This window comes from Vulpes vulpes, chromosome 11 (assembly GCF_048418805.1).
Source record: "Vulpes vulpes isolate BD-2025 chromosome 11, VulVul3, whole genome shotgun sequence".
Lineage (NCBI taxonomy): Eukaryota > Metazoa > Chordata > Mammalia > Carnivora > Canidae > Vulpes > Vulpes vulpes.
Window position 1 is genome coordinate 51,088,906 of NC_132790.1, and position 10,667 is coordinate 51,099,572.

Genomic DNA, 10,667 nt, shown 5'->3' on the forward strand with positions numbered 1-10,667 from the left:
GAAGACAAAGAGAAAAGAGCCCTGAGCTGTGACAGGAAACTAGTACCCTTGGAGTTCAGTCTGGACTCTTTCTATTGCTTCTTTTCTGAATTTGGAGACAAGTATCAAAGTATATATAAGTGGATCAAGCCAGAACATGAACTGTGCACGCACGCACACACACACACACACACACACACGTTCATCCTTTGAAGGATTGAATTGAGTGGAGCTTGGCAAGTCTCTCTGCTGGAAGCAAGTCCAGTCCTGATGGATGCTGAGTGGAAGTGCTGTCTGTTTCAGGCTAACAGAGAAATGTGAAAGTCCCTTTCAAGCTCAGCCAGATGGACTGGTAGACCATCCAACCTCACACTTGAGCTTGAGCTATGCCTTTTGACTTTATCTAAGAGAAGCACAAAACACTTATGGAAATAAGTGCAGTGGAACTAACTGGGTAGGGAGCTCTCTAACATGCATTTTCATCTTGTACTAGGGACAGAAGTAACCCAGATTGTCTTCCCTGGGTCTTCCTTCATGCAAAGGCAAATACACATATTTCCATGCTAAGACACAGAAGCATTCAAGAAAGTCAACTTGTAGGGGAACAAAACATGTCCTGTTGGATTTGGAATGGGGGAAAGTATAAAAATGAATAACCACGTATACATACTTTGTATTTCCATAACTGTATAAATCCGCAGAAATGACATATTCCTTTCTCTCATCTGATTATGAAGTAACAAGAGGTTTCATTTACAATGCAAAAGATATCTATCACACTTACTTTAATCTTAGAAGGTAATACTTGCATAATATGAAATGACAATCAATTAATCCACTGAGAAATCCAAATGTGCATGGTTATGTATAACATAGAAAAGCCATGGCTTCTTTCATATATTAGGTAGAGGTGTGTATTATAATGACTTTGCTATTTTCAGCCATTAAGACATATGAACATTGTCTATAGAAATACTAAGAAAAATGGAGGAATTATGAAGAGCCTCTTTTCTGAGACAGCCATGCACAGGGAATATAATCCTTGAACACAGCCTCATCATCTGCCATATAAACAAGGCCTGTCCATATATAATGGTGTTTGCCTCTCTTCTTCCTCTATAGTTATCATATAAGGCTTAGTCTAATTAGCAACTTCTATTAAAGGTATACTGATTTCATTGATTCATTTGAAGAATTAAGTGAAGTAATTTCAAATTCAAACTTTTCCAAGAAAATTCTGGAGACCCTATATGCATGCCAATTTATAAAGATGTTCTCAGCTTTCATCATAGCAAAGACATCGGACATCCTAAAAATATATCCATCATATTTTTAGAGAATATTTACAAAGGAAAGTCAATAAATGAATGAGACTTACCCATTTGCATTTGCAGTATGTAGAATTTGCAGTCTTATTGTCCAATCATCTTGCTCCAGTGTCCCTGATTTGAAAAACACAGATAAAGTAAATGCTCCTTTGAAAATCATGGTACTTGTTAAAATGGCATTATACCCTTTTCCTTCTCCTGCCCCTGGAAATTGGGCCCAGTTTGTGATCCCTCTTTAGAAAATCATTGCCTTTAATGTGTTCACTTAAAAACAGTCACTAAAGGGAAATTCTTGTGATATGAACTGCATTCTGGGTACACATCTCATTCTGACCAATCCACAGAGAAAGAAACATGAGCTTATCACTCACTATACTCAAAGTGATCTGAAGAAGTTGAAATTAATGCAAGAGAAAAACATTCCAGGGTGGGCTTGGGGGACAAAGTCATGAGTAGATTCATGGGCATGGAAAAGATTGCTTTAGCCTGCCTAAGAAGAGCATAACCAGTCAAAGCAATAGTACCTCCTGCCTTTATAGGGAAGTGTGGCTCTCAGGGAATGATCAGGTCCTAAGTGGGATCATTTCATTGCTTCAGCATGCTTCTGAAACATTTGGAACTCCTCAGCTGGAATAACAAGATGCAAAACCTAATAAAAGCTAAGAATTTTAAAAGTAGTCCAAGCCTACATGTGGAAGCGCATGATACTATGGGTGCTCCCCAAGGATGCTGATGACTTCCTTAGTTCCCAAAGGAAAACTAACAGCTAATTAGTGAGTTGCCATTGCACAGAAAGATATATTGGGAATGGTATAGAAGAATGAGCACAGACATGAGGGAAAATCCTGGGCTTGTATCTGTTGGCTGGGAGTTAAGTGGCTCTGGGGAAGTCATTTAACAATCTATGAGAAAAAAAAAAATCCATGAGCACCAGTGCATTTGCTAAAGTCTTGTTAAATTTACAGTTTAGTTTATGTGGATTAATTAGTGAAGTACACTTCCATGGAACAATTGAGTGCCATGTGTTCCCATATAGTATTTTATTTATTCTTCACTGCATCTTGGTATACTACTATTGCTATACCAGTGTTTACATTCCTTGAAAGATATTAAATCTTTTCAGTGATTTCATTCCAAAAGAATTTAATAGAACTAATACATTCATATATTAATATTATATATTATATATATGTAATATCTGTATGTGTGTGTGTGTGTGTCTGTGTGTGTGTGTTCGACAACAAGCAATATCACCTCCCAAAGAGCTAATGCTAGGAAAGACTAATGTTATATTTATCTTGGGAAAAAAAGTATTCACAACTCTAGAAAGAGAGGCATTACTAATTAAAGGTATTAAAGTTTAAAATAGGGTACCTGGGTGGCTCATTCAGTGAAGCATCTGCCTTTGGCTCAGTTCATGATCCCAGGTCCTGGGATTGGATCCTGCATCAGGTTCCATGCACAGCAGGGCATCTGTGTTTCCCTCTCCCTCTGCCCCTCCCTTCCACTTGTGCTCTCTCTCATGCTCTCTCTCTCTCTCTTTCAAATAAATAATAAAATCTTCTTTTAAAAGGTTAAAATTAACATCAATTAATAGTTCAAGGGGCAAGATGGCAGAAGAGTAGGGTCTCCAAGTCACCTGTCCCCACCAAATTACCTAGATAACTTTCAAATCATCCTGAAAACCTACGAAATCGGCCTGAGATTTAATAATTTTTTTAAATTTTTATTTATTTATGATAGTCACACACACAGAGAGAGAGAGAGGCAGAGACACAGGGAGAGGGAGAAGCAGGCTCCATGCACCGGGAGCCCGATGTGGGATTCCATCCAGGGTCTCCCGGATCGGCCCTGGGCCAAAGCGCTGCACTACCCAGGGATCCCCCGGCCTGAGATTTAAAGAGAGAACAGCTGGAATGCTACAGTGAGAAGAGTTCACGCTTCTATCAAAGTAGGAAGACGGGGGAAAAAAAAAAGAAATAAAAAGGATCCAAAGGAGAGGGCTCCTTTGTGGATGAGGCCAAGGCCCCAACGAGTTCCCCCAGGATAGGAAAGCCCAGGCCCGGAGAAGCAGGAGCTTCACCAATCTTCCTGAATGGAAAGGCGCTCACAGGGAGTTGGAGCAGGATCCCAGTACGGGCGGGGATGCCCTCAGGCTCCCAGGGACACTAAAAGAGGACCTGTGCCCTGGGGGAGAGTGCACCACACACCGCAGCCGACCTCAGGAGCCCAGGGCACAAGGGGATACAGCCCAGGATCCGGCGCTCCCCCCCCCCCCCCAGGACAAGCAGAGGCTGGGAGGGTCCAGGAGAGCAAGGATACTCTTGCCGCTGGGCCGCCCCGAACTGTGCAGATCCGCGCACCCCCGCCCCCCCGGGAGTATCCAGGCCCCTACAGACTGGGAGCTGCGGTAGTTACTATGGGAGCTGACTCCAGGGCTGCAGAGCTGGCCACCGCCACTGATGTTGTTCCTTCTGGGGGCCTCACAGGATAAACAACCCCCACTGAGCCTCACAGTGGCCTCACAGGATAAACAAGATAAACAACTCCCACTGAGCCGGGCACCAGGCAGGGGGCTGAGCAGCTCCCCCAAGTGCTCACACCTAAGAATCAGTACAGCAGGCCCCTCCCCCAGAGGACCAGTTAGAGGGACAGGGGAAAAGCAAGTTATTAACCAAGCAGCACTGGATAGTTCCAGGTGAAGTCGAGGGATTTACAGTATACAGAATCAGAGGATACTCCCCCTTGTTTTTAGTTTTCTGTTTGCTCCCCTCCTTTTTTCCTCTTCTTTTTTTTTCTTCTTCTTCTTTTTTTATTCTTTTTCTTTTCTTTTTTCTCTTCTCTCTTTTTCTCCTTTTCCCAATACAACTTGTTTTTGGCCACTCTGCACTGAGCAAAATGACTAGAAGGAAAAATTCACCTCAAAAGAAAGAATCAGAAACAGTCCTCTCTCCCACCGAGTTACAAAATTTAGATGACAATTATATGTCAGAAAGCCAATTCAGAAACACAATTATAAAGCTACTGGTGGCTCTAGAAAAAAAATATAACAAACTCAAGAGACTTCATGACTGCAGAATTTAGATCTAATCAGGCACAAATTAAAAATCAATTAAATGAGATGCAATCCAAACTGGAGGCCCTAACAATGACAAGGGTTAAGGAGATAGAAGAGTGAGTGACATAGAAGACAAGTTGATTGCAAAGAGGGAAACTTATGAAAAAATAGAAAAACAATTAAAAGATCATGAGGATAGATTAGGGGAAATAAATAACAGCCTGAGGAAGAAAAATCTACCTTTAATTGGAGTCCCGAGGGCGCTGAAAGGGACAGAGGTCCAGAATATGTATTTGAACAAATCATAGCTAAAACCTTTCCTAATCCGGGAAGGGAAACAGTCATTCAGATCCAGGAAATAGAGAGATCCCCCCTAAAATGAATAAAAACCGCTCAATGCCTCAACATTTAATAGTGATGCTTGCAAATTCCAAAGATAAAGAGAAGATCCTTAAAGCAGCAAGAGACAAGAAATCTCTAACTTTTATGGGGAGAAATATTAGATTAAAAGCAGATCTCTCCACAGAGACCTGGCAGGCCAGAAAGGGCTGGCTGGCAGGATATATTCAGGGTCCTAAATGAGAAGAACATGCAGCCAAGAATACTTTATCCAGCAAGGCTCTCATTCAGAATAGAAGGAGAGATAAAGAGCTTCCAAGATAGGCAGAAACTGAGAGAATATGTGACCACCAAAGCAGTTCTCCAAGATATATTAAGAAGGACTCTGTAAAAGGAAGAGGAGTCCAAGGGAACAATCCACAAAACCAGGGACTAAATAGGTATCATGATGACAATAAACTCATACCTTTCAATAGTCACTCTGAAGGTGAATGGGCTTAATGACCCCATCAAAAGGTGCAGGGTTTCAGATTGGATAAAAAAGCAAGACCCACCTATTTCCTGTCTAAAGAGACTATTTTAGACAGAAGGACACCTACAGCCTGAAAATAAAAGGTTGGAGAACCATTTACCATTCAAATGGTCCTCAAAAGAAAGCAGAGGTAGCCATCCTCATATCAGATAAACTAAAGTTTATCACGAAGACTGTAGTAAGAGATGAAGAGGGACAGTATATAATACTTAAAGGATCTATCCAACAAGAGGACTTAACAATCATCAATATTTATGCCCTGAATGTGAGAGCTGCTAAGTATATCAATCGATTAATAACCAAATTAAGACATACTTAGATAATAATACACTTATACTTGGTGACTTCAGTCTAGCACTTTCTACATTCGATAGGTCTTCTAAATACAACATCTCCAAAGAAAGAAGAGCTTTAAATGATACGCTGGACCAGATGGATTTCACAGATATCTACAGAACTTTACATCCAAATGCAACATAATACATATTCTTCTCAAGTGCACATGGAACTTTCTTCAGAATAGACCACATAGTAGGTCAAAAATAGGGTCTTAACCAATACCAAAAGATTGGGATCATCCCCTGCATATTTTCAGACCATAATGATTTGAAACTAGAACTAAATCACAAGAAGAAGTTTGGAAGGATTTCAAGTACGTGGAGGTTAAGGACCATCCTGATAAAAGATGAAAGGTTCAACCAGGAAATTAGAGAAGAATTAAAAAGATTCATGGAAACTAATGAGAATGAAGATACAACCATTCAAAATCTTTGGGATAGAGCAAAAGCAGTCCTGAGGGGAAAATAGATCACAATACACAATCCATCCAAAAACTGGAAAGAATTCAAATACAAAAGCTAACCTTGCACCGAAAGGAGTTGGAGAAAACAAACAAATAGATCCACCACCCAGCAGAAGACAGTTAATAAAAATTCGAGCAGAACTCAATGAAATTGAGACCAGAAGAACTGTGGAACAGATTAACAAAACCAGGAGATGGTTCTTTGAAAGAATTAATAAGATAGATAAACCATTAGCCAGCCTTATTAGAAAGAAGAGAGAAAAGACTCTAATTAATAAAACCATGAATGAGAAAGGAGAGATCACTACCAACACCAAGGAAATACAAACGATTTAAAAAACATATTATGAGAAGCTATAGGCCAATAAGTTAGGCAACTTAGAAGAAATGGACTAATTTCTGGAAAACCACAAACTACCAAAACTGGAACAGGAAGAAATAAAAAACCCAAAAAGTCCAAAAACCAGGGAGGAAATTGAAGCAGTCATCAAAAACCTCCCAAGACACAAAAGTCCAGGGCCAGGTGGCTTCCCAGGGGAATTCTATCTAATGTTTAAAGAAGAAACCATACCTATTCTACTAAAGCTGTTTGGAAAGATAGAAAGAGATGGAGTACTTCCAAATTCGTTCTATGAGGCCAGCATCACCATAATTCCAAAACCAGACAAAGACCCCACCAAAAAGGAGAATTATAGACCAATATCCCTGATGAACATGGGTGCAAAAATTCTCAACACGATACTAGCCAGTTAGGATACAACAGTACATTAAGAAGATTATTGTGAAATCTTGCATCATGGAAATAATTTTCATGTCTCTCTTTTATAATAAACTAACAGTATCCAAAAAGAAGAAGAAGAAGAAGAAGAAGAAGAAGAAGAAGAAGAAGAAGAAGAAGAAGAAGAAGAAGAAGAAGATTATTAACCATGACCAAGTGGGATTTATCCTGGGGATGTAAGGCTGGTTCAACACTCATAAAGCAATCACTGTGATTCATCATATCAGCAAGAGAAAAAAAATGAACCATATGATCTTCTCAATGGATGAAGAGAAAGCATTTGACAAAATACAGCATCCATTCCTGATTAAAACTCTTCAGAGTGTAGGGATAGAGGGAACATTCCTTAACATCTTAAAAGCCATCTACATAAAGCCCACAGCAAGTATCATTCTCAATGGGGAAGCACTGGGAGCCTTTCCCCTAAGATCAGGAACAAGACAGGGATGTCCACTCTCACCACTGCTATTCAAAATAGTACTGGAAGTCTTAGCCTCAGCAATCAGACAACAAAAAGAAATAAAAGGCAATCAAATTGGAAAAGAAGAAGTCAAACTCTCCATCTCCGCAGATGACTTGATACTGTACATAGAAAACCCAAAAGACTCCACCCCAAGATTGCTAGAACTCATACAGCAATTTGGCAGTGTGACAGGATGCAAAATCAATGCCCAGGAGTCAGTGGCATTTCTATACACTAACAATGAGACAGAAGAAAGAGAAATTAAGGAGTCAATCCCATTTACAATTGTACCCAAAAGCATAAGATACCTAGGAATAAACCTAACCAAAGAGGTAAAAGATCTATACCTAAAAGCTACAGAACACTTCTGAAAGAAATTGAGGAAGACACAAAGAGATGGAAAAATATTCCATGCTCATGGATTGGAAGGATTAATTTTGTGAAAATGTCAATGCTATCCACGGCAATTTACACATTTAACGCAATCCCTATCAAAATACCATGGACTTTCTTTAGAGAGTAGGAACAAATTATCTTAAGATTTGTATGGAATTAGAGAAGACCTCGAATAGTCAGGGGAATATAAAAAATGAAAACCAGGGATCCCTGGGTGGCGCAGTGGTTTAGCACCTGCCTTTGGCCCAGGGCGCGATCCTGGAGACCCGGGATCAAATCCCACATCGGGCTCCCGGTGCATGGAGCCTGCTTCTCCCTCTGCCTGTGTCTCTGCCTCTCTCTCTCTCTGTGTGTGTGTGAGTGACTATTATAAATAAATTAAAATTTTTTTAAAAATATTTTTTAAAAAAAGAAAACCATAGCTGAGAGCATCACAATGCCAGATTTCAGGCTGTACTACAAATCTGTGGTCATCAAGACAGTGTGGCACTGGCACAAAAACAGACACATAGATCAATAGAACAGAATAGAGAATCCAGAAGTGGACCCTCAACTTTATGGTCAACTAATATTCGATAAAGGAGGAAAGACTATCCATTGGAAGAAAGACAGTCTCTTCAATAAATGGTGCTGGGAAAATTGGACATCCACATGCACAAGAATGAAACTAGACCATTCTCTACATCATACACAAAGATAAACTCAAAATGGATGATAGATCTAAATGGGAGACCAGGTTCCATCAAAATTCTAGAGGAGAACACAGGCAACACCCTTTTTGAACTTGGCCACATCAACTTGTTGCAAGAAACATCCATGAAGGCAAGAGAAACAAAAGCAAAAATGAACTCTTAGGACTTCATCAAGATAAGAAGCTTTTGCACGGCAAAAGAAACAGTCAACAAAACCAGCAGACAACCTACAGAATGGGAGAAGATATTTGCAAATGACATATCAGATAAAGGGCTAGTATCCAAGATATATAAAGAACCTATTAAACTCAACACCAAAGAAACAAACAATCCATTCATGAAATGGGCAAAAGACATGAACAGAAAACTCACCGAGGAAGACATAGACATGGCCAACCTGCACATGAGAAAATGCTCTGCATCACTTGCCATCAGGGAAATACAAATCAAAACCACAATGAGATACCACCTCACACCAGTGAGAATGGGGAAAATTAACAAGGCAGGAAACCACAAATGTTGGAGAGGATGTGGAGAAAGGGGAACTTTCCTGCACTGTTGGTGGGCATGTGAACTGGTGCAGCCACTCTGGAAAACTGGGTGGAGTTTCCTCAAAGAGTTAAAAATAGATCTGCCCTACGACCCAGCAATTGCACTGTTGGGGATTTACCCCAAAGTTACAGATGCAATGAAACGCCGGGACACCTGCACCCTGATGTTTCTAGCAGCAATGTCCACAATAGCCAAACTGCGGATGGAGCTTCGGTGTCCATCGACAGATAAATGGTAAAGAAGATGTGGTCTATGTATACAATGGGATATTACTCAGCCATTAGAAACTACAAATACCCACCATTTGCTTCGACGTGGATGGAACTGGAGCGTATTTTGCTGAGTGAAATAAGTCAATCGGAGAAGGACAAACATTATATGGTCTCATTCTTTTGGGGAATATAAAAAATAGTGAAAGGGAATAAAGGGGAAAGGAGGAAAAATTAGTGGGAAATATCAGAAAGGGAGACAGAACATAACAGACTCCTAATTCTGGGAAACAAACTAGGGGTGGTGGAAAGGGAGGTGCTCGGGGGGTGGGGGCGACTGGGTGGTGGGCACTGAGATGGGCACTTGATGGGATGAGCACTGGGTTTATTCTATATGTTGACAAATTGAATACCAATAAAATATAAATTTATGAAAAAAAAGAAGAGTTAATACCTATTCTCAAACTGTTCCAAAAAATAGAATTGGAAGTAAAACTTCCAAACCCATTTTTTGAGGCCAATGATAATATCTTTCCTCTAAATCATACTTTTTTTTCCCCCAGCTATTATTCCCTTTCTCTCATCACAATTCCATTCGCTTCTATAGCATCATCTTGGACCTTGATCCATCGCCTTACCCTATAATTGCTATACAGGGTCTTAAAGTTTAGTATTTCTCTGTACCCATGTGTTTATTTTGCCTCACAGTGTCTTAGCCCCATTTCTAATTTTATAACTGAACTGGGACATTTGGTAAGCAAATTTAACACATGAATAACTGAACTCAATTCTGTGATACTGTAATATACTAGGAAATACTACTAGTTTTCCAGGATTGTGAATATAGCAAAATAATCAAAATTTAACAAAACCATATTGGGAAAATATGCTGTATGCCTGTATATTACAATGGCTGAAGATTAAATTTTGAGATTTTAAGACAGAAAAAATTTAAATAAAAAAATGAAAACCATTGACTGGGTAGCTTTGGGGAGGATCATACCCCAAAACCAGAAGGCCATAGCCAACTCCCTGAAGTCCTGGAATGAGATGCTTACCTCCAGGTTGGCTACTCTTCCTGAGAAACCACCTGCTATCGACTGGGCTTACTACAAGGCCAATGTGGCAAAGGCTGGCCTGGTAGATGACTTTGATAAGAAGTTTAACGCCTTGAAGGTTGAAAGTTTCTGTGCCAGAGGATAAATACATTGTCCAGGTGGATGCTGAGGGAAAAAAAAAGATGTGAAACGCTGTGCTGAGTTTTTGTCTCTCTCAAAGGCCAGGATTGAAGAATATGAAAAAATGCTGGAGAAGATGAAGAACATAATTCCATTTGATCAGATGACCATTGAGGACCTGAATGAAGTCTTCCCAGAAACCAAATTAGACAAAAAGGAGTATCCCTATTGACCTTACAAGCCAGTCGAAAACTTATAAACTTGGCAAGAAAGCACTAGCCCTCATATTATAAATGTTGGACATTAAAAATAATGATAAAAATATGTAAAAATTTTTAAAAAAATAGTTCATTCTTGTATA